This window comes from Neopelma chrysocephalum, unplaced genomic scaffold, assembly GCF_003984885.1.
Source record: "Neopelma chrysocephalum unplaced genomic scaffold, ASM398488v2 Primary Assembly neopelma1_97065, whole genome shotgun sequence".
Taxonomy (NCBI): domain Eukaryota; kingdom Metazoa; phylum Chordata; class Aves; order Passeriformes; family Pipridae; genus Neopelma; species Neopelma chrysocephalum.
The window spans coordinates 1,005,556-1,030,359 of record NW_020925707.1 but is presented as its reverse complement, the minus strand read 5'-3'; the positions used below and the strand labels follow the sequence as shown (position 1 = coordinate 1,030,359).

Below are 24,804 nucleotides of genomic sequence, written 5' to 3'. Positions count from 1 at the left end.
CAGGTCCCTAAATTCACCACACATTCATTGAGAAGAAGATACAAATTTTTATTACCTGTATTAGCTGTTAAACTTTGATATTTTAATTGCAAACCCACTTTATTTATCTTTAAAACTTCCTGAGTTGAACAAGTACCTAGGAATTCCACTACTTTTCTTGAAAGCCATAGAATAATAGACTTTATTATCAGTGTCATCATCAAATTGATCTCATACTTTACATAAAACTGTGTGACATTAAATTGTGTAAGAGTGTGCTCAGTTTTGGCAGCTTCTTTATATTGTAAGACTGAACCTGACGGATTCAATATACAGCTGAGGACCATACATTTTATTTTGTCACACTGATGCTAGATAACTTGTTGAAAATTACATACTTCAATTAAAAAAAATATATAATTCTACTGTTTTATGATGTAGTTGAGTGTTTTTTGAGATATTAATGAGTTATATGTCCAGAATGCACTTGTAAGAAAAGGACACTGTATTTCAGTCTTTACCACTTCAAGTTCCGTTTCAATATTTTATGCACATGATCGCCTTTTCAGAAATACTGATCATGCAAATGGACCATTAAAAGAGCAAGGTGCACATTTTGTGAATTTGAAGACTGTCTTAATACAGTTTTCTTGTTATAAAGCAATAAAATAACCAGGAATGGTTACAAAATGTGACAATTTAACTATTCTTTGAGGACTGTAGTGAGTGAGAGTGCCTCAGATCAGTCTTTTTCATTTTATTTGGCCATGAGGTACTTCAGAATATTTCAAACAGTTCTATAACTGCATTTATTGCCTATTTTGAAGGCTTACTTTTATAGCATTACCCTACCAAAATTTTAAAAATTCGCATTTGAGCCTAATAATACATTGTTGAGAAGTTGGTTTAATGCATGCAGGAAACAAAACTAGAAAAAGAAAATGAACTTTATATAACTTAAACTTTTCAAAATACAGCTAGGTAAAGCTAGAATGAAAGAAAATAAAAATGCACCTTCAGTATCCACTTAGATGAAACATCTGAATTTATGTGAGTTTCCTGATTACAATAACACATACAAAATTAAATACATAAATATTAATTTTATATATCACAGAAGATGAAGACAATGAAAAAATAGTGTTTACATTTATGGTTGACTCGTTAGTGTTTTATTATGTGAAACACTAGGAGGCATCAGTTGGGTAAAAAAAGGAGTTCCTTTGAAAAATGGTAAGAAATTATCATAGAAGTTATCAGCTTGCAAGTTTCATACTTCCAAATGTTAAAGGCTGTACATTGTAACTAAATTAGGCAAATAGGCAAAACTCTCTATTCTCACTGATAGATGACATAATAATATAGGACAACACTTAATTTCTTAACTGTTTTCAAACCAGACTACTGTGTTCACATACACAACACAAAGAATAGTTTTACAACACATTACATTCTTAAAAATAACAGAATAAAATGACTTATTTGTTCTTCAATATTATAACTTCTGATAAATCTTCTTGTAAGCTCTTAATAGGGTAAGTGCAGTGAAATTAGTATAGTTCTAGGCACTTTTTAGTCCCTAGGCATTTTTAAGTCCTAAGCACTTTTAAGAACTTTTAATTGCTGTTTACAGGATACCATCTAGACAAAAATATTTTTTAAAAAAATCCCAGAGTACTAATCTACTGCATTTTAATTATATTTCCCAAAAGCGGCGTATTAAACAGCATTTATAAAATTTGTGTAACAATGCTACAAGTGGCTCTACCTTTCACAAAATAGTCATGCAAAATCAGCAATGTCAAAACTGACTTTTCCTTGCTTCGAGTTGCATTTAACAATGACTAAGCAACAGAGTTATAGTTGTCTCATAAAATAATCAATTAAAATTGAAGTGTGCCTTGCCATGTTGCAGCAATCAGCTTTTATCTCTGCCCAATCACAATGACATGTGAACTGCCTAATCCTTCTTTTGTAAGGCACATAAGACTTTGTTGTCACTGTTGGTTTTGTGAATCGCCTCTATAAGCTGGTCTGATTTCCTAAAGATGACAGACCCCAGTGAATAGACAAGCTCTCCTGCCCTGCAATCAATGAGACAGTGACATTAAAGTGGAGGACTGAAGACACTCGCTTTTAATCACCTGTCCATATGCAGCATTGACCATCAGTTCTGACAAAATGACCTTAAAGCTGGTCAGAGGACCCAAACAATTACTTTTAAAAATAGAAAATTAAGAAATTCAATTTTTCAGTTTTTTACTTGCACCATCAATTATTTTGCTGACCAGAGATCTTCTAAGCCCATTTTGTTTCTGAAATAGGTTGCAAAATTGTATTTTCATCCTTTTCAAATACCAGAATTCTAACCCTACTCTTAAACTTGAAGTTTTCTAGCTGTTCAGATTTACATATATAATTTTTCTGTATTTTATATCTAAGTTACTACAGAGCCTAAATGAGAACATAGCAAAATCTCTCTGCTGATATCATAAAGCAAAATTTTAAAACTTAAAATACATCACAAATATAAATATTCTGGTTATTATTCAAAATGCTGGAGCAAGGACTATAAAATCCTTGAAAATATATAGCACCTTATGTAGGTTCATCTTCATCATCAATGTTTTCAAAAGAGTATCAGCACTTGATTTTTTGATAAATTATCATGCAATGTGGAGCAATGATGTCAAACAGGTATAAATGAAGCCTATGTATCAAATGCTTTTTCTTTCAAGTAACTAATAGCAATTAATGACTTCTTGTTCAATGACATGTAGAAATATCTTTAGCTGCCTCTGAAGATGAACTAAACTATCCTGGTGAACAATAAATTAACCTGTTACAGAGAAGTAAAATTAAAAGGAAATAAGTTGGCAAAAGTATTCTATTGAAAACTCCTGCTCAGTTCCTAAGTTTCTATGTAATTACATTTATCTACTGAATAGTGAGTTATCAAAACCTTTCTTAGGAAAACATTTGGGAAAAGCTTCAGAAAGCTTCATTCCTCTTTGTCTATAACATTTTAGGTGTTTTAAAAAACAGAACCATATAAGAGAGGTAGCTCTGGTTTTGAATATACATGCGGCAGGTAGATGAATTGTTTAAAAAAAGTAAGAAAAATTTGCTGATCCCATATTAGAAAAAAAATCACAGTAAGAAAGTATTTGTAGGAATTTTCTTCTGATGCTCCAAAACTAGCAGCTCAGAAATATACTACTCTAAAAGACTTCTCTCAAAGACTATTCATCATTTACTACCAATTTCTATAAGGCTCTTAAACTTAAGTTTCCTTTTTCTTGGTCAATTAATCTTAAGAGGATACAGACAGTATCTAATCCTTGCATTCTTTTAAAGGACATTGAAAGTGACATTCTTTACATCTCTGTCCTGTGAGAGCTTTGGGACAGGCAAGAGGTTTAGGTCTCCTTGGGGCCTGATCCTGTAAATCATTATCCCTGTGACTTGCTCATTTTCACACAAGACAAATGTTGACAGTGGGGCTAGTTTTGTAGGAACTGCTTGCATGAAAGAAGGTTTTCATGTTCAGGTCTCAGAACTATCTTTTCATAGTAGCTATGTAGGGCATATTGGTAAAAATATATATGAACAAGTTTTTAAAATAAAAGTACGTGTATGACAAGGAACACAAACACCCTGAATTAAGGGCCACTGTCTTAAGTTCTTCTTCAGGGAATTTTTCTATCACTTCCAAAGTAACTCAAGCATAAGCAGAGACTTCAGTGTTAGACACAGTATGAATTATGTACTCATTGGTATAGAAAGAATAATATAACGGGTATTTTAAGAAAACTGATAAAGTAAGAAAGTTTTGCAGGTTCTTTGACTTCACGTAAGGTACCTGAAATCAGGTAACAAAAGTAGTTTACAAAATAACAATTCCCCAAAGTACCCATTTGCAGGATCATTTAAACTGGAAATCAGTATGTATGTACACAGCCTCAAATACAGAGGCTAGTACTTGTTCACAGGTGGTAATATTTCCATGCCCTGCCAAGCCTCTAGAGTTTAGTTATTATACTCCATATAAACATCTTTACTCTTCAACCATAATAGCCAGGAAAGTGCGAATGAATGAAATCTAGTCTCAGTTGCATCTAATATAATTTATCATTCATCTTGTAGTTATTTTAAAGTACAGATATGAAGCTAGGACATTTGCCATTAAACTGATCGTCACATATGTGCTAGGAAAATTTTGTGACAAAGCAATTCTTTTCTGATCACCAGTAAAACACTGGTGAAGTGCCTTATTCTGCTTAATTCTCACATCTTTAGTCTTAAATTGTGTATTATAGTATTTATCTAACATGAGAATGCAGGTATTTGGTAATAATAACCATTAAACACAATAAAGAAAATAGAACTTTTCTGTAAACCACAATGCCTAGGTATCTACAATGATTCATTAAGTTTTGTTTTGCAATGTGCTGCTTTGCTCTCTCTTTTTTTTTTTTGAGAAAGGGAATTATTAGTTTGTCTTTATATTTGTTTTGTTTTTCAGGCTGACAGAAGGTCACACTAAGTTTTATGGTAAACACTAAGAATTACAGTTACATAATGCACAAATAGTTTTATAAATCTATCATTTACATTAAACTTTATCTTAGCCTGTATGTAACTGTATTGCAACTACACCAGCCAGTTCTGTAAGGCTGATTAGCTGTACTCCTTTGTGTCAACAAATGAAAAGATTACTAAAAGTACTGTGTAAAGACCAAAGCATACTATTCCAAAAGAGGTTTGCAGCCCATGACTTAAATTCCCATACCAGTGCAAGGGGTCTTTCCATCACAAATATAAGTACGCAGATGAAAGATGCATAAAGTTAAACACTTGCAAGCACACACTACCTAAACTCAAGAACAGAAGAGCCTGTGATAAAACGAAATTTAAGAGCATTTAACTCAGACTGGATCCTTAGTTTGATAAATCAGAGTGCATGCACTACAAGGTCATAGCTTTTAGTGAACTGTTTAAATCAAATAGGCTTTTAGTGAACTATTTAAATCAAATAAGCTTCCAACACTTCAATATCAAGCACACAAATAATGAACACTAACTTCATCAAAGTTTAAACACTTATGACACTGATACAGACAAGTCAGCAATAATTTACTAGGTAGTGATTTAACTATGTTATTTGTCTAACAAGTTACTGTTAAGCAACTGCACAATCATACATTTAAAACGTCTGCAAGCAACCTCAATCCCAGTCCACATAAAATGACTGATACATTTTTCAAACGCAATAGGAAATGTACCTAGTACTTTTGTACCATGCCCACTATATTTTATTCCAATGCTGAATTTCACACGTACTTACATTATAAACATTTAGCTGTTTGGATGATCAGACTAGTCCTTCAGATATTTTCCTTTCATAGGAAAAAGAAAAAATCCCTTTACTTCTTCCAGCCTTAAATATTCACCACCTGGTTCAACATGCAGCCGCCTTGAATCACACACACAACCTTCAAAGTCAATCCAATAAGCAGCCAGAAAGATGCCTGGTGTATCTGTGTGTGTGTGCGCGTGTGCGCGTGTGCGCGTGTGTGCAGCGTGGAGGAGGAGAAAGTGGCTGAGCTGCTGGTCGGATTAAAAGTAACCGGACTCGTCCTGAGATCGTCCAGGAAGGAAGTGACAGCAGGCGAATGGGAAAAGGCGAACAGCTCACAGCCTTTGTAACATCGCGGAAGGGAAGGGGGAGGCGAGAAAGGGATTCAAACTACACGCCTGATGAAGTGTCCTTTTCTGCTTCGCTCTCTCTTTCCTTTTCTTCTCCTTCTCTGTGTCTCTATTTCTCTCCCTCTCCCACAATCCCAAACGAATGACTCTCTCCTCCCGAGCTGGAGAAATAATCAGTTTCACTCTTGCAAAAAGGGGGCGGGATCAGATCCCTAAAGCGTTTTAATAAAACAAACATAGAGCAGCAGCAGCGGCAGCAGCTCCTTGCCCCTCTAGTCTGAACTAGATTGATAAATTGCTCCACTACACTACTTTAATTATGTATATGGTATGCAGAATAAATCACCGAGCATCAGCACCTCAATCAAGCACTTTTAAAATGATAATTGCATCTTGGGTGAATCAATCTTTCCATTCCTGACATTTTGCTAATTTTAGTTCTACGGTGGGGGTAATGGCATATGCCACACGCAAACCTAATGACAATCCTTTATTATACCGAGCGAAGACAAGGCGGCGAGCCAGTGCGCGTTTCCCCCCCCCTGGCGATGGAAGCGCAGAAAGCAGAGGGCGGGCAGGGCAGGGCAGGGCAGCCGCGGGGCCGGACAGCGCACCGCCCAGGGCAGCACATCCGCGGCCGGGCCGCCCGGGGGCCGCGGCGGTGGCCGATTTCGCCCGCCCGCCCGCCGAACCTGTGGGGCAGAGGGACTTCGAGCCGTCCCAGCGAGTCGCCACCCCGGTATGCCGGCGACGGCACCTCCGGAGCGGCTTCGCCCCCGGCGGGCGGGCCGGGCGCCGGGAGGGAGCATAGCTGGCGCGCGGCCGCCGGGCGGCCCGGAGGTCGCCGGCCCGTGCGCCACCCCCGGAGCGCAGCGGGGCTGCGGCCCCTCGGCCCTCCCCTCCTTCACAGACCTCCTGCCCAGCCCCTCGCACCTTGGCCGGGCTCCCCCTCCCGAGCTCTTCGCCCGCTGAGCAGCCCAACTTCCCCAACTCATGCCGCTCCGCGTCCCGACGCGTGGGGAGCGGTCCCGGGGCAGTACCGGCGCAGCGTCCCTTTCTCGACGGGGAGCACCGACCGGATCCCGGCCGGATCCCGGCCCGCTCGCCTTCTTGCGCGGGTCCCGGCCACGGCCGGCTGCTGGAGACAGTCTCGTGTCAGACTTACCCGCAGAAATGCAGCGCTGGCAGCACGCTGTGTGAGAGGACAGGACTTTTTTTTTTCTTTTTTTTTAATAGGTTCATTTACTTCTAAAACCGGACTGAAAGGACTGCACTGTATAGGAGTTTGAATCCAGATTAAGCACATGCAGTAATTTGTGAGTAAAACCGGACCTTGCAGATTTTAATTTCCATGCAGATAGCCAACTTTTACAATCCTTTGAGAGCAGCAGGGGAGTTTGTAAAGGCACAGATCATTATTTTTATGATAGATTAAGGTACTGCAAATAGGAACAGCACACATGATAAAACCAAACGACTGAATTCAAATACAGTGATAAATATATATTTGGTTTATTTTAATACAGGTCTTGCAGTCTTTTCCCCTATAAACATCTCATTGGGCCACTGACCTACTTCCAAAGTATTTGACAGTGAATAAATACCTTTTCAGTACAACTATACTTATTAAAACATGGATGCTCAAAGCATGGTCAGAGCAAAACAAAGCTCAGGCAGCTCTAACAAGCACCCTGCAATTGCTCTAAACGCAGATTCCTAGAGAATACTGCGGATCTCATCATGCCCTGCTTTGTCTGGGTGAGAGTGCGCAACTCTCCATGGGCAGGCAGTGACACACTACAGATGCACCCACACCAACAGAGATAGTGATACTGATGTGCCCAGAACCTACAGGCAGCCAGACAGGAGCCAAGCACATTGTACACGGTCATGAGAGGCACATGCGCTCTGCAGTGGCAGCAGCAGAGCCCAAAAAACATTGGGGAAGAAATACTTTCTCTGCCTCTGGTCTGGAGGGAAGCACAGCAGGAAAGAAACACAGAACAGTTACATGGGTTGTACCTTTGCTATGCCTCTTCTGCAGACAATTTTGGTCTCCCAGAGTGGCATCCAACTATCCAGTAATATTTGTATGTTCTTAGCGGCAAAAATAGAGAACTCTTTTAAGACTTCACACTTTTTGCTCTAATTGAAAATGACTGTCATCCGTTTTATTTTGCGCAGGATGTGTAAGTTTTCCTGTTTCTGGTTAGTTGGTAACACAGCCCTTCGATTGGCAGCACAGAAGACAAGCACTGTCATATTCTGAAAGTAATTATTAGAGTAAGCAAGTATTTCAGAAAATCAAAGTATAGAGCAGCTTGGAACATCAGCTACACCTCCATGTGGGCACTTGTGGCCTAATCTTTATATAGCTGTGACCTTCACATACCAGAGCACCTTAAAGCCATGCCAAGTTTTTGTCACGAGTACAATTTATCAAGCCCATGTAAAAGACACCTTGATTTTTAAAGCAGGGTTCAGAAGCTAGATGGACAAACAAATGGGAGGGATCAGGCTTTCTCACTCATCTCAGGGTTAGGTAAGGCATGAATTTATGCAGTATCATTTGAAGCGTTTAGGATTTTTTTTTCCTCTCATTTGTTGCATTTCATTTAAAAATCTGGGATAATTTCAAGCAGTGAAAAACCTTTGTTCTGGTGTATGCACTTCTACTGATGCTCCACAAATGCACCATTTTCAGATTCCTGGCATGAGACTTAAATCTGCCCTTTTCTGCTGTCCACAGTTCATGCGTAGGACTGCTGACAAAATTATTTTTTTCTCAATCCACCACCTGAGGCACACAGTGTTTTAAATGATGAGACATCAATCAAAGTGTAATAGTTATAAAATCAGATCTCCAAAGCTTTATCAAAGAGGGTATCCAAGTATCTCTTTCCCTTACAAGTGTGATTATCTCAAGGTAACATTTCCTTTGAAGGTGATTATCAAAGTCCGTTTTTGTTCTTTTGAGGATGCAGAACATATCCTTCCCTAAGGAGAAATGAGATTGCCAGCTTACATCCTTTAATGGAGTTTAAACCAAAAAGCAGTGAGGTTACTATGAAATGATCCACCTCCTTTGCATCTTAACCCTGGGGTGGCTTGGTTTCTATTTTCTGTTAAAAGTTCTGCTCAACCCCACTCCACTCCATGCCTTGCTCTCTTCCACCACCTCCCTATTTGTAAGAGCAACACAGTATAACTCTTCTTCCCATGTCTGGCTGCTTTTAAACTTGGCCCACGCTGGGTACAGTGCTTGAAGTGAGCTTTACAAAATTATTTTAATGTGAGCTGGGGTGGTTGCCACAGCAACCCACCTTGAGAGAAATAGAGGCTATAGATTAATCTACCCCATAAGATTATTCAATAGTACTGTATTTATTCTTCATTCATTCAGAATGTTCCCTCAATCCATATGCTTTCATAATGAACAGAAAGATATAAACTCAGATAATTTCAAAGATAATAGGATATATATTCCAGGAGCACAATTTAAATGCTTTGAAAACCACTGCAAAGAAACGACGTGCACATGATTCTTTGCAAAATCATTTAATTGCAAAAAAATATCTGCAAGGTAGGCACAGCTGACATATTAACTTTAAATGAATTGGCATGTGATTACTAAAATGGTGTTATACACATCAAGCAATGATTACAGAAAGCCTTTGTCACAAGAGTACCTGTAAGTACATAACACAGTAGAGTTTTGCTCTCCAGGTTTTGCTTTTAACATAAATCTCAAAATCATAAATAGTACTTGTAATATAAATGCAATAAATATTAAACACTCACCACATACACCCTCTTTATTGTCAAAATCATCCGCCTCCAATGCTTTACTTAATCTTTCCCATAGTAGTTACTTCACAGTTTACACTTCTTGTTCGGCACCTTGGATGTTTAAAAGCAAAAAGTAGTATATTATTAAAATGCAAACCTCTAATACTTAAATATACTTAAGGAGATTTATGAAGCAATTTCTATAAATAAATACGAGTCTTTACTAATGTGCACTTAAGCTTAAGTTACTTGTAAGTAACTTAGTGTTTTCAGAAGCTGTTATAAACTCCAGCTTGACATTTTCAGAAGCTGTTATAGACTCCATCTTACCTTACGGATGCTACACTATCAATAAAATTGCAAAACTATTGATTGCAGTCTCCACCCTCCAGTTGGTATTTGTGATTTTACATGCATTTTGGAAAACACAGCCATCTTGTTGTTTAATAAATGCCTGTTTAAAAGTCCAGGCCAAAATGTAAAGTTAAAGCTTGGTATATTAATTTCTTCCTTCTTTTAACGGCAGGTGTATATGGTGCCAGCACTCAGGCATGCATCTCCTCGGGTCTGCCTCAAGGAAGGCGACACTCGGTATCATTGGGACAACCTTTTTTACCCCAAAATGCTCGTTTTTCGCTGCACCTGTGGCTGTTTAAAGGGGGTCCCCACTGGAAAGACTGGGTCTGGAGGAGCCTCTGCCTCTGCCCCGACCCCTCGCACCTGCAGACACATTGTTGCCCCGGGGCTTCTCCTAATTTATTTATTGGCTCATTATTTCTAGGGGCTGGGGTGGCATAGGAGGCACTGCAGGAGCAGGTATGACTCCATTGCCCGGCCCAGTGTCCTCAGGCACCGCAGCCCGGGCGTCTGGCGGCCCCGGGCAGCCGTGAGGGGCAGAGAGTGCCCGGGAGGCCCCGGGATCGCTCCGGAGCTGCCGGGGTGTCCCGGAGATCCCTTGGGGTGCCAGCTGCTGCGGCAGCCGCCGCCCCCTCCTCTTCCTTCTCCTCCTCCTCCCCGCTCCGTTGGGAAGGCGCTGAGGCGGCGCGGGGGCGCGGTGGGAGTCCGACCGGGCTGACGCCGAGGCGGGTGGTCCCGAGGAGGGAGGGAGAGCCGTGGCTATCCCACTGCGACTGGAGAGGGACAGCCAGAGGGGCCGTGGCTGTTTGGGACTGGACGGGAATAGCAAAGTCCTGACCAAAGGCTGGCTCTAGGGGAGGCTGGAAGCAGAAACCTGCCCGGCGTCCGGCCGCAGAGCTGCCTCCATCGGCCTCCTCCGGAGCCTGTTCACAGCCTTTGCCCACCGCTCTGACCATTGGAGCGAATGGGTGTCACTGGTTTGGGAGGCAGAAGCACCACTTGCAGTGACAGCGAGGCTCGGGGTGCCAGTCGTGTCAGCTCAGACCGGGCCCCTGGAGCAGGGCGGGTGGGAGCGCGGTGGGAGCCGGGGCACAGAGGCTGCAGGGAGGGCTGGAGCGCGCCCACATGTAGGCCCAGGCTGGTGAGGCTGCAGTAGCACGTGGAAGTGCTGGGACACGGACTGATGGGTGTCCAGCAGGCCGGCGTCGCAGCCGTGGGATGAGGGGTGTAGCAACATCTGGAAAGGCATCATAATTTTATTTTAGGCCTTGATGGAGGGCTTGGAGATCAACTAATCTGGGACATTATCTGTTACTTTCCAGGCTTTTTGAAAGTTGTTTTTTCAATTTCCCCTCCACTACCTTAAAAAGAAAAAGAAAGAAAAAAAAGAAAACTAAGATTTTTAGTACTCCGTGTCTGATATTTTCAAGGGCCTTTGCAGGGAAGAGACTGATTATAGAGGGGAAAAGACTGCCAAATGCACTAAGTCAACAATGAAAAGGGGGTTTGTTTGTTTTGCTAAATTGATCCAGTTCTAGTAATCTGGAGTGCTTCATTGTTACCAAAGGCGGTTTCTGAAACTGTAGTTTGCAAGTTGATATTGTCCTTTAAATATCTCATAAACAGCTGCCCAAGGATTTTTTTATGCAAGAATTCTTTTTAGTGTAATGCTTTTTTTTTTAATTATTATTTCTTTTAAAACTGTTTTCAAACTAGAGATAGGAGGTAGCCTCTTCATAGTCAATTTCCTTCTTTTAAAGAACATAAACTGTTTTCTTTTAAAGATTACATATTACTAAAATTGTCCTAAAGAGTGTAAAAATAGTATTTGTTACTTTGTGAATGACAACACAGACTAATACTGGAATCAGATTTGGGCCTAGTGATACTCTATTTGTTTGCCACATGTGCGTTTTAGAAATAGGTAATACTTATGGTATGTAATTTTTTTTTTTTTTAAATGTGACTGAAATTGCATCTGAAGGAAATTAACAGCTATAGAAATGTTGAATCTTGTGCTTGGCGGGGAACATGGATGCTGTGAAGCCCATGTGGCATGTCCGAAGTTCCCTGCAGTCTGTTGAAATCCAGTGTACTCTGATAGGTTGAGATGAGACACTAAAATGGAAGCTCAGCCCTTTGTCAATGGCCACCCAGATCCTATTTCTGCCTCAGAGTTAATCTGAGTGTGCTGTAACTCCAGTTCGTGTACTAGCCACTGTCTCTCTATAAGTCATTCAAATGTCCTTATCATCCTATGACAACATTCCACCAAATGTATATAGTTTATACGTACATGTATGTATTTTAGGGGTGTAACACTTGTAGTCAATGATCTTACTTGAGTGTAACTAAAGGAAGAATTTAACCTACTAACCTCTCCCCTGTCAAGATTTAGGGACTCCAAAAATGTGGGTCTAGACTTGCATGAAAGAAATGCATTGGGGGGTTTGAAGTTTTTCAGTGCTAGTCAGAAATTGGCAAGCAAAACTTCAGTCTCAGGCAAACTCAGTAACTAGTTTCTATTCTACACCCCTTTCCCTATCTCTTCTGACATAAAGTTAATGAGGTAAAATTTCAAGCTAAATGGGCTTTTTTTTCTATGCAAAAATATAAAAATAGATCAAATATAAGTTTAGAGTGGAAATTTGGAATCAATTCCCCATCTTAATAGGTTTTAAGTACAGGAATGTATTTGAGGAATAATTTTGGAAATGTTGTCATTTTCTTGAACTGCTGTTCATCACTAATAATTCTGCATCTTCCTATGCTTCAGAAGCATCAGAATATTTTTTTTAAAAGCAAGGCATTTTGTGGAAGTGTAATTTACTGTATGGTTTAATACAACCGTGATTGAAGTCTACCTGGATTTTTAAACAACCTTCACCCAAGAAATACAATATCTTTATTATTCAACTTGATTGCCAATACAGAAGAGCTATCTCTCACAGCCTTTAGAGTTGATGCAAACTAAGACATGTTTGTATTTAATTGTTAATTTATGCAGCTTTAGATGTTTTAAACCTTTTCACCATCAGCTGGGTGTTTCTAAAGAAGTTCCTCCTAGGGCAGTTCCTCTTACTTATCTCCAAGACGAAAGGCTCCCAGAAATTGTTTCAGAATGAGTGTTTAAGTAAGGTCCAACCTTCTTATTCCTGCTACCACATTTATTTGTCCATATGATTGCCCTCCATTGAATATAGAGGATCTCCCTGTGATTCCCTTTCATTTTGTGAGGAGTTGGTTGGGAGCAGGGAATGGATTTTTTTTAGGTTGTGCATTCCTTCTGTTTTCCAGAAATGGAATTGCCTAACTAAGGTATTGTGATATTTTCAGATATTTTGCTAAAAAATCTATAACCCAAAACAAAAAATATGATTGCACTCCCTTGCTAATTGTGTGACACTCAAGCTTTTGTCTATCTTGCTCTGCATGATGATGCAATACAGAAGCAGACAGCCGTAGATGGCCAGAAAAGGCTTAATTAAGTATTCTGCAGCTGCTACAAGTTAGATCAGCATCTGCATGTGTGTAGACAATGAAATCCATGGTAATTCTGAGGGCCAAGCAAAGTAGAGGTTTGTTTTGGATAGACCCTTAGCCACAATTCAAACAAAATTCAAACCCAAACATGTTCTAAGGGGAAAAAAAAGGTTGGTCAACTTCGTGTCCTGTTGCTAAAAGCCACTATGGTTTTCTATTCTGGCTATAGATACATATTCCAATGTAGCACTTGAAAGGCAGCTGTTACAGTATTCCCAATTGTTTTTTCCCCTAAAAACAAGTTCTCATGACTTTTCCAGACTAGAATTTGACCTGTATTTTGAATGAGTGCACAGTTTTTTGCTGTTTCTCTGATAATTTGCCTCTATTTCAGATTTCATACCACTTTCCGGAGCCCAAGTTGGAATAAGTGATGTATAAATTTTAATGGTCAATGATCTGACCTGTTCTAACAGAGTATGTTTTATGATATTTGAATATAGAAGACAATAGCAGTAGATTAGTATGTGGAATGAGAGGATGAAGGTATTGCTGGCAAATTATTTTGTACAGATATGCTTGCATGCAGATATCAAGAATTAATAGGTTATTCTCTGGACATTTTAGGAAAATGCACTGGTTTTAGGAGTTTGCAAACTCTTCAGTACTAAATTCATGTTTCTGTTTTGCATTTGAACAGCTTCAAACACAAGTGTTGACCCATGTGTCCTCTAAGTGCTGCTGTAATACTAATATTTCTCTTATAAAAACAATAATTAATATAAAAATTTTGTTAGATGTTTTAGGGAGGCCTTTTGAAGGTTGGCAGCTCTTCTTGATAAGTGAAGAAGACCTCGTAACCTCTGCGACCATAAAATGTAATTGCACAATAGTTGGGTCAGCTTTTAGATGTAATTGTGCCACCTATGTTCATCTATTTAAAAGTTCCATGAGCCTGCAGCTGTGATGTCATTGGTTATAACTCTTCCCATGGAAGCACTTTAAAAAATTGACATTACTGAGGTTAAAGCCTCAGATTATTAAGGATATGTACTTTGTTTTGGATATATTTTGTCTGAAATTGCTGTTACTGTCATATGATCCAGTTTGAGCACCTTTCTACAGCTCCTGTATGATGCAAATAAGTTTAAGTTCCCATTTCGGGTCTGTTATATTCTTCAAGCCTGCACCAATAAGACTGGCAAGATCCTGTTTCGGCAATGACTTTACAGATAGCTACCCTGACACGGTTAAAGGAGAAGAAACCTGATTACTAAATTGAAGAAGTTCCTGCAATTCGGGGGTTATTATTTTTGTCAGGCAACTAAAAACCATGCAAAGGCAACATCAGAATTTTTTTTTCTAAACAACTCAATTAACTCTATTTCAGGATGTATTGAAACTTCTTGAAGTGACCTAATATGTTGTTACCTTCTTTAATTTTAAACTCTGACTGACAAATAAATATGGTGGCACTAGCATTTGTCTTTACCTTTTAGATGTATAGTAGTTGGAAGGTCTGTGCTGTAAAACCTCATTATCTCTGGATGTGACTTAATTGTTCTCTTGATTGTAGCTTAGCTACAGGAGCAGGATATGGGGAATGGGTACATATTTGGAAGGGGGTTATGAAATTTTCTTGCTCTTAAGTGAGGCAAAAGTGTCTTTTTGGGGTGTAGATATTCATGTAGTGGAAGATGAGGCAAAAGGCACATGGGAAGAAATAATTTAAGAGGGCTGTTGCTAGTGGGGATAGACAGGTTAAGAATTTTTGGATTGAAGTCAGATTCAATGAGGAGTTCCCACATCCTTTTTGCAGATTAAACCCAGCAGTTTTAAAGCTATTTAAAGAATGTTTTCTCCCAGGATCAAAGGAACTAAGTGCTTCTTTGCCCTAATTGGGAGCTAGTTCCCTTGTCTTTCTGGGGAAGAATACAAACCAAAATCTCACTGTGGTGAGATTGTGGTAGAATATTAAATGGCTAATGAACTGATTTAGTGCAAGGACTCATAATTAAATGGACAGCCATATCTTTCCAAGGGTAGGAACTATTTCCTGATATACAAGTATATTATTTCACAGTCTCTTCTATTTTTCTCAACATTAGTATACTCTTCCTTTAAAATTATTAAATACAATAATAATTTATCATTACCAAGCATTCTTTCTACAATAATTTCAAGTTCAGGAGATGGATGGATACTAGGGAAAGGGCTATTTGCAGTGTAGTTATATTACATAGAGAGTATCCTGCTTCCACTTTAGAAAGCAAAGAAAACAAAGTGCTCCAGATATCTATAGCAAAACTTATAGAAAGCATCCATTTTATATACTTCTGTATTGTCATTCTTATAGCAATAAAAAGAAAGTAGAGAGAGAGAGGTGAAAATTACTGGGGGAGAGTTTTGTTTAACAACCACCCCCCCCAAAAAAAGCAGAAAACAAAAGCCAGCAACACAGATACAGAAAGGTTTGTTTTGGAGGATTTATCCTTAGCAGCTGCATATCATTCTATTCAGCTTTCAGTTTTTTGCTCTGACAGATGATTGTATGTTTCAGGGTACAGTGCATTAGCTGCATTAATATTAGATTGAACTTCATGTGCTTTATATGCTATAAGCACAACTTTCAAGTATATAAGTAGAACTAGTAATGTTATATGTATGTATTTATAATGCTATATATATATATATATATATTTGCAATGCTGTGTATATATATAAAGCTGTAATTGCTTTTTCATTCACTCTGGGTATTATTTATTTTTATTATTATTATCTGTGCTGTTACTTTACATGCTTCCAACAAACTCATATACCTGAGCTTAAATCTAGTTGTTTATTCTTTGCAAGCTGTATTTTTTGAACTTGATTTAGAATCCAGTGCATTTAGAGCTATGCATAGAATGCACTGTTGCTTTTGTCTTTATTGAAAATTTCTTAAATGGTGCTTTCAGAACTTGCTTTATAATGCTAGTTTGCTTTCAAAAGAACAAACTCCATATCTGACAGTGCAATAAACTGTCTGTACTTTAATTGGAGAAGACAATTCTATTAACAGTTTGTGTACCTATACACTGTGACAAGGAGTATATTTTGAGACCTTCCTTGTTTGTGATGACTGTACAGTGCAACAGCATTTTTAAAATGGGATAGGAAGGAGGAGCTGCAAGCAGTCATAGGGAGTGGTGTGTGAATGCTGGGGGTGTCTTCACTTGGCAATGGGCCACAGTGGGGTGCAGGCGTGGGGAGTGGCTTCAGAGCCATTCTTTGCAGCCACCAGAACAGCTTGGGGGCATTGAAGCCCCCAAGAAAGGCGGTGGTTCCGTGTGTTGCTACACACTGGCAAGGTGGAGAATTCTCCATTGCTTCCTAATGTGACCTCATCCTTTGATTTCCAGAGAGACCATCTCAGAATGAATGTCTGAACAAAAACATTACTTAATGAAAGCCCATGAAGAAGCTATATATTTTGTATAATAAGATTTTGCTTACCGTACCAAGGGAAAAATAATTACGAATTTAAAGTGTATATATGTATTCTTATATATATATGTGTGTGTGTGTGTATATGTGTGTGTATATATATGGACATATACACAATATACATAGATATATATATTATATATATATTTGCTCATACACTTTATAATAGAAATACAAAATGGAAAATTTGTATGTTTTAAGTGCTCTTGTATGAAGTACTAATTAAGGCAATTCATCTTACTTTCCGCCCTAGATTTTTATCATGCGTCTCATCTTCTTACCTAACTTTTATACGCAACTTCATTGCCTTTGGTGGAAAGCATCCAGTTTTCACCAGCATAAGTGAAAGGAGAAGGCATGAGATGCTTTCAAAATACCATATAACACCATATTTAAAGCCGTGAATTAACTTTTGAAGAACACAATCCAGAGCCACTAAAATGTGATTTTTGCCAAAACTCTGTGGTTAAATCCCACTTTTTATTTACATGCACTATGGAATAACTAATATAGATGTCTTCCTGACACTAAAGCTTGGATTAATTGGAAAAGACAAACATATGGTTGAAAGCTGAACTACACTGTAGCTCTTCAAAATAAAAAAAAGATAAAAAGATAGTTGTTGAATAAATTGCCATAGTTTACAAAACAGAAAACAGAGATTATGGTTCATGGGGAATAGTTAGTACAAAAATAAGGGAGTATACCAGCCATTTTAGGGCTAAATCTATTTCTAGCTGAAATAATTTTAAAGTTTCAGTGAATTAAATAATGTTTTCCTATTTCTTAATCTGTCACTATTTCATTAATAACAGAAACATTGTAGAATTTCACTTAATGTGCTGAAGTCTGTTGATGACAAAAATAAAAACCAGAAAGACCTATAAAGGTCACGCACATAAATTTAATGGTATAAATTATCTAGTGAGTAATCTCCAGATTTTGAAACATTAAACAATCTTTTGCTAGAAAAGCAAAACATCTGGTACTGAACTTTCATTTTTCAAAATACTCTTTTCCTTAAATGCAGTGAAATACAGACTAACTTAACTGGAATTTTATGCAATTATCCAGGGGTTTGTTACATTAATTACTGATTTTGAGCCTTTACAATCAATATAGTAAAATGCTGATGAACTTACGCTGTACAGAACTAAAGGCTCTAAACCAGTGTTTTTCATGGTTAGGGTGGCATGTGCAATGTCTAGTTAACTCCAGGAACTGCCATTCCTATTTACTGACTTTGGATTTAACAGTGCTTGGTTTTAACGACTGTTTAGGGGATTTCGTTTTCCATACATTACAAACATTATACGTGTAACAGCAGAGTTTTACAGGCATTGCTCAGTTTAAAGGCAGTTCTAGCTTTGGGGGTTCTACGTTTCATACTCCATCCAAAAAAGTATATTTCATATTTAGAGGTTTACTTTATGCTTTGACTAGTAATGTTTTATTCTACTGGCCTTTTATTCTCACCTATGGTAGGATATCTTCGCAGCAAACAAAACTGTGATTATTTTCATGTTGCACATTTCAGAAACAAAAATAATATCTTCTGCAGTTTTTCTACCTCCCCAAATGAAGAAAATTGATTATTTTCGGATTATGTCTGATCTACCTCTACTGAGATAGGAGTTCCCCACATCAAGCAGCCTAGCAGAAAAAAAATCAAGGATCAGGGAACTTTAAAAGGGCATTATTATTTAGGTATTACTATTCAACCTATCTATTGCTGATAAATAATTTATTTTCACATGTAGAGAATAGTGACTTCAGAAACAATATTACTGTATATTGACATATGATTCCTTTTTGTCCCCCATTAGTGTCTTCTATGGTGTGCAGTGAATTGTGAGTATGGAATCTGTTTACTGAAAAAGATTCATATGGTCGAGTTTTCTGTCTGTTTACTCTCTTAAATAAATGTTTTCAATTTAACACAACAATTCGTAATGAATACTGTGAAACAAAGTTAAAAGAATGAGTTCTTGAAATAGAACTCATAATAAAAATGCTTTTCTATCCTCCAAATATTTACTTTAACATGTGGTCACACTTTCCCGCATTTCCACATTAATTGAAATCTTTTTGTTCTAGAAAAAAATAAATCTTTTTTTTCCCCATTGTCTGGTTTCTAAGTTCTTATGCAAATTAAAGAATACACACAGAGGCATAATTTGGGGTTTTAAAATAAGGAAATGTGTAAATTCATAATATCTTTAAAGAGGATAGTGTCAAGCAGTGCTCTCATGTAGCCTCTGTTTCACAATTTACGTTTTCACTTTAGTGTAAGGCAACAGTTTTGTGTGATAATCCTTTGATTATCGAGTCTTGTAAAATGCTCTAAATATTGTTAATTTAGTTGATGTTCAGAAGGAGTTTCTAAGGCTCAGAATTGTCTGCTGAAGCTCCAAATACCGTGAGCAATCTACAGACAACACATCCTTTTGATTTATTTGGAAGTTACCAGGATAACTCATTTATTTTAAAGGAGGCAGATGGGGGGCAGAGAGTACACCCCTAACCAGCACTGTCTGGCTTCTGCTGTTCCTGCATGTAATCCTCTATGTTCTTTTCATTCAGAATCATAGAAACATTTTGAAAGAAACTGACTATAAATATCCAGTCAGTTTCAAGAAACTTTTCTTGGCAACAGAAGCTAAAATCAAACACCGTATCAAATAAAATACAAAGCAGGCTACAAAATTTATCTGCTTTCTCATGAAGAAAGCTTTGTGAGTGTAACCACAAGCTCAGAGCTGAATCACCTGGTGGTGTGACAAGCAGAACACTCCAATGACATAAGAATTATTTTTTAATTGTTTTCTTGATTAAAACTCACCAGTGCCCTTCTTCTGCTTCTCCAGGAAGTTGTACCCGTCAGCACCTGCTGAGGGCTTTGTTGATGAAGCTGGCAGGTAAAAAAATTCCTGTAGAATAAAGCCAGACCAGCTGGCTTTGAAGAGAAGCCCCCCAGTTTGGGTTGTGTTTGCCTCACTCACCCTCTACTCTGCAGACCAAGGCTTTTTCTCCTTTGGAAGTTGACCTGTAGGCTGTGTGATACGGGAACACAAGTGTCTGGCAGGCCAAGGTGCACCTGCTTCTGTCACTCCCGAGTAAATTTAGCTGTAAAAGGTATCACTGACAAGCAGACCTTTGTCAGTGCTGGCAAATGAACACAGCATTGCCATCCCTCTTCAAAAGTACACTGCGAGTTCAAATGGAACATATCAACTTGGTTATCTTATCCAGAAATCACTTCAAGAAGAAGGAAGGCCAAATGGCTTGTACATCACAAAAAACTTTCCTTCTTTACATAGATGTTAAAATTACAGTATTCCAGGAATAATCTCTGAAGAGATGACGTTTTGTTCTATTAATTCTGGCTGGAAGGAAAATTTTTTAAAATGGAAACACAGCACACACAAATTTCAATTCATGTTATTAAATTGTGTTAAGCATTGAAGTTGATTGCCTTTCTTTTCACTCACCCATTGTGCTTTTTTATCCAAAGAAATATTAGAAGACTGAAACATCTCAAATAGGAGGTATTCCTAAAATTAGAAAGCATGCAGTGTTGAGAGACTGGATGTCAAAATTACATGTTCATAGCACTTATGCGGTGGTAATCTAGGAACCATCTACTTTTAAAATCGGAGCTAAAGTAAATGGAGATTCTTCTGAGAGAAGCAATCAAAACTTGGTGTTCTTGTCCTTACTGGATTAAGGTAAGGGTATTTATAATTTATATGTGCCCCTTGCTTTTTTTTTTTCCCCTTCCTGGAAGTGGCTTCTGGTAATTGAAACAGAAAGATGTAATTTGCATCAGTGTGTCTTCTCACAGAGTTAAAAAAAGAATCACCAACATAGGTTTGCTGGGATTGGTAGCAGCATACCTAGATATTCCATTTTCTACTCGGAAACTATGCCATAAACTCAAACAACTTTAAGGAAAAAAATTTCAAAAGTGTGTACTTTGCTAGAATATGCTGTTTAAAAGGATCAAAATGTTCCTTCTGAAAAAATGATGAGAAAAATTGTGGGTCAGGAGCTCTTTGTAAGATAAATAAGGTTCCTATTTACTTACTTGTATAAACAACCACTCACCAAGCTGTATGTCTCTGCAGGGGCACCCTTTCAGATAGAAACATGGACTTTATTGGCATCATCCTGTATCCATGGAAACGTTTTAAGTACCTCTCTCTCAATATGTACTTCTTTTATTCAGGATTTAAGAGCTGAGTACTGAATAAATAAGTGTTTTTATTATTTCCTTTGTGGAAGCTTGGTTCTTGGGGTTCATATCTGTCATAATAAAGATCTTGCACTTTCATCATATTTGATAAAACCAAGTGTTTCATTTTAAGCCCCTATCGGCTCTTATTGTGATATTAAAATTAATGTTATGAAAGTCCTAATGAATGAAAATTCTGAAGCTTTTCATTATCCATTACTGTTTGAAAAACAATGATGGTAGTTCACATTACCATTAGACTTAGTTGCTGTTCTAATTGCATTAAACTAGTCTGGTTTTCTGTATTTCTGAAAAAGAAATAGGAAAAATTAATAAGAAAATAGAGTATTTTTTCTTGGCAACAGCCACACCCACCTATGTCACTGTTTAGTGGGTCACAGAAGTTAAGAGCTTAACAATGTTCTTGAAACTGAACCAAAAGACTGAAAATAAAGGAGGTGCTTTCACACAGAAATAAGTGAAAAGCAAAATAATAGTTTTCCTATTAAGATGTGTGCCCCAAGACTTAGGTAAAATATCAAAACGTAGAACTAAGAGAAACAGGAGATTTTATGTCTCCATATTCCTATACAGAGAAAGAAACTCAGAAAAAGAACTACCTTTGTTTTAAAAACCGTCATTCTGAACAAGGTCCTTTGCAGAACAAATGTAGTTATTTCAACGTTACCTTGGCTCAAATTCAAAACTCTCTTGGAATTCCACCTATTAATTGATACAACTGATGCACGCTTTCAATGTATCTTGATTCAAAAAGTATGAAAATGAGTTATTGCTATCCATTATTTAATATCCTGTATGTGTTTTCTAAAAATCCTCTCTTAACTTTGTTTATAGAAAACATTTTCTTCACCTGAGCCAGACTGTAACACTAAAATACCTTGCTAATTACAACGGCTATCAGAAAAACATATTTCTGTCTGGAAAGATCCAGTAGTTCTCACTGAAATCCAACTGGTTTAGAGTCTTGATTGGCTAAGTTGGTATCTCTGCATGTTATTTTCATTTACCTCTGTTACTGTTTTTATTTGCCACATTGTCTCCACAGCACAGTTCCTGCTGAGTGCAGATGGCAGAAGTGATCTCTCCACTGATTTGGCTGGAACAGACTTTGTATAGAAACTCTGTACAACTTTGCTGTATGATAAAAGTTTTTACCTTTTCACATGCCAGATTCTCTGTACCAGTTTTATACTTTTATTTGTGTATATGTGTTTACAAATGTGTGAAGGTTTCATTTAGGAAGTATGCTTGTGGTGTGGGCCAGTTGAAGCTGCCTGACCTCCTGTGAAATCCTCAGTGAGTAATCTGCCTGTGGGCTGGCCCATTTTGCTCTGCAGATTGCCACATGAGACCTAGGACTGTATTTGCTCTCAAGAACTTTTACTCTGAGCCAACTAAGCATATCAGAGAGGTGAAACTTTCAGCCTTCAGAGAAGGATGCAGCACACATGACAATTTTTTCATTTCCTTTCATCATGTGCCTGACCTTGCTACAAGGTTGCTGGGGTACTAAATGGGGTAGTAGGAAGAGAGCCTGGTTGCAACTCAGCCCTCTCAGCCCAATGCAGAGAAGGAAACTCCGACTTTGTTCATAATCCTGAACAAATAAAGTTTCAGTTACATACTTGAATGGCAGGATTGCTCAGGTGCACTGCAAAATACAGTGAAGGCTGGGCTTGACCCTGCTATGCCGAAATGGGGGGAAACATGCCCTATTGCCTCTGTTTAACTGGCAAAAATCCAATTCTTCCTAGCCACAGACCTTGGGGAAAGAAAGGGATGAGGAAAATTGGAAGTGGTATCACTTGGGCACATAAATCTAAGTAATATGTTCTCAGCTTTATGATTTTTAGCTTTTTAATCCAAGATGTCTTTTTTTTCCTAGCATTTGTTAAAGAATCACTTCCAAAATGCTAGAAAGTCAGCCTGAGCATATTGCAGATAAAATCTGTCTCCTTTCTCCATCACGTAAAATAGAGATACAACATTTGGCCTATATTCAGTTTTTCAGGTGCTAAAAAGCTATGACAAAACTGCACAGATCGTATGATAATGGACATATTATACAACTCTAGATCATCATATGCCTAGCTTATTATTACTATTTTAGTTTTCCACAGATCACTTTTCTAGCATCATCAGCTTAGATGTATTTTGGAAAAATGAAGGCTCACTGAATGCTTTTTTGAATTTATACATCAAATACAAATAAGTGGTAAAAAAAAAAAAGGAAAAAATTAAGAATATGGCAAAGGAGTAGGTAGCATGAGCTAAGTTGTGTGAAGGCTTTTAAGGATCGTCAGCAAACTAAAATGTAGACATGGTATTCTCCAAGGAGCACCTCCTATTATTTTGGAGTCATCAGAGCAAAAACAGGCCTTAAATTCTGACCCTTCCATTCTTGAAACATACGAGTTGAAAAGGATGCTACATTTGAAGAACTCATACACAACAAAAGCGGCTAAAGTATGGGCTTGAAAATGGGTGGAAAACATGAAATGCTGAAAATGCTGAAAACACAGAATCTGCTTCCAGTGGTAGGAGCAGAGATTTGCCAGGAGAGAAGTACACAGTCACAACAGTGAAGCGATGAGTGTGAAACTCCCCTTTCATAAATTTAATCAAATAGGTGCAATACAGCACTAAATATACATGTGTGAAGTTGCATGTGGCCCCCCCTGTATCACTGTGCGGAGTCTGAAACTGGAAAGGATGTACATATAAATTTGGCAAATGAGAGGGAGGGCAATGTTATGTAAGTTTTCCTAAGAGAGAAGAGGACCTGAGATTTCTTTCCCTCAAGAAAAAGTAAATTGAAAGGCATACAGACAGTAGAGGTGTTGTAGGAAAGGGTGAGTTTAGCTGCAGCACTCTGAACCATTTTGTGAAAAGGATGTTGGGCAGGGTTAAGGTAGATAAGGTGAGGTGTCTGTCCATTTAAATGGCTGCTAGCAGTGGTGGGGAGCAAAAATTCAAAGTGGAAGAACTTTAGGAAAAAAGTTGCACAATAAAATTTCAGAAGTACGGAGGTCCTTAACCTTAGAAGAAGAATGGAGTAAATACAGAGTGAGAGAGGAGGTAGTGAAAGAGGCAGAGGGAAGAGATGGTATTTAATAATTCTGTTTGTGGCAGAGGCTGTTTGTGAGCAAAGGCAGATGCATGATGTGTAGCAGAAACAGTCATATTTGACATAAATGTAGCTAAAGGCAGGGGAAAGGATAATCACAGAATCATAGAATTCCAAGTTGGAAGGGACATCAAGGATCATCTGGCCCAACCTTTCTTGGAAAAAAACATGTCTATGAGGTGGGTGAAAAAGAAAACTTTGAAACATGCTTCTCCACTTTTTCTGCTTTTTATGTCCTAAGATGAAAGCAACTTTTCAGAAAGGAAAATTAAAAGCACTGAAGGGGAAGTGTGGATGGGTGAATGAGAGAGAAGAATCTGACTTTGCGGTGAGTTACTGGTTCTGCTGAAATGCCGTACTTGAGAGAGCTTTATGTGTACCTACACAAGGACCTTGAATGCCCTTACTTGTGTGTTTTCTTTAGAAGATTTAAAAGAAACTATGGGGAGAAGTTACTTCCTCTGTAGGCAGAGGAAGTACTTTCTGACGTACAGCTCTGTGCAGGTTACAGTGCTGCCTCAGCCACACTAGGTTCACATGCAGGTGTTAGGTGACAGGCTGACGCCATAAGGAGGCTTGTTCCAGGAACTACAAATACCTAACTCACATCAAACCTTCC

The 24,804-nt window shown here is 38.2% G+C and overlaps 1 protein-coding gene across 24 annotated transcripts in view; it reads right to left on the bottom strand.

Moving 5' to 3' along the window:
* The window catches only part of MEF2C (myocyte enhancer factor 2C), a 135,704-nt gene extending 115,879 nt beyond the window's left edge, over positions 1 to 19,825 (bottom strand). For 7 of the 24 annotated variants that reach the window (XM_027671320.1, XM_027671315.1, XM_027671321.1 and 4 more), the window contains exons 1-2: positions 19,646 to 19,823; positions 9,490 to 9,588 (exon numbers count right to left, since the gene is read on the bottom strand). The gene's annotated coding sequence lies outside the window, so the exon portion shown is untranslated. Of the gene's footprint in view, positions 1 to 5,326; positions 5,922 to 6,853; positions 7,757 to 9,489; positions 9,589 to 10,197; positions 10,436 to 19,645 lie in introns of those variants that run through there. The other 17 variants (XM_027671324.1, XM_027671311.1, XM_027671314.1 and 14 more) reach the window with 8 other exon arrangements.
* Between the last annotated feature and the right edge of the window lie 4,979 nt (positions 19,826 to 24,804).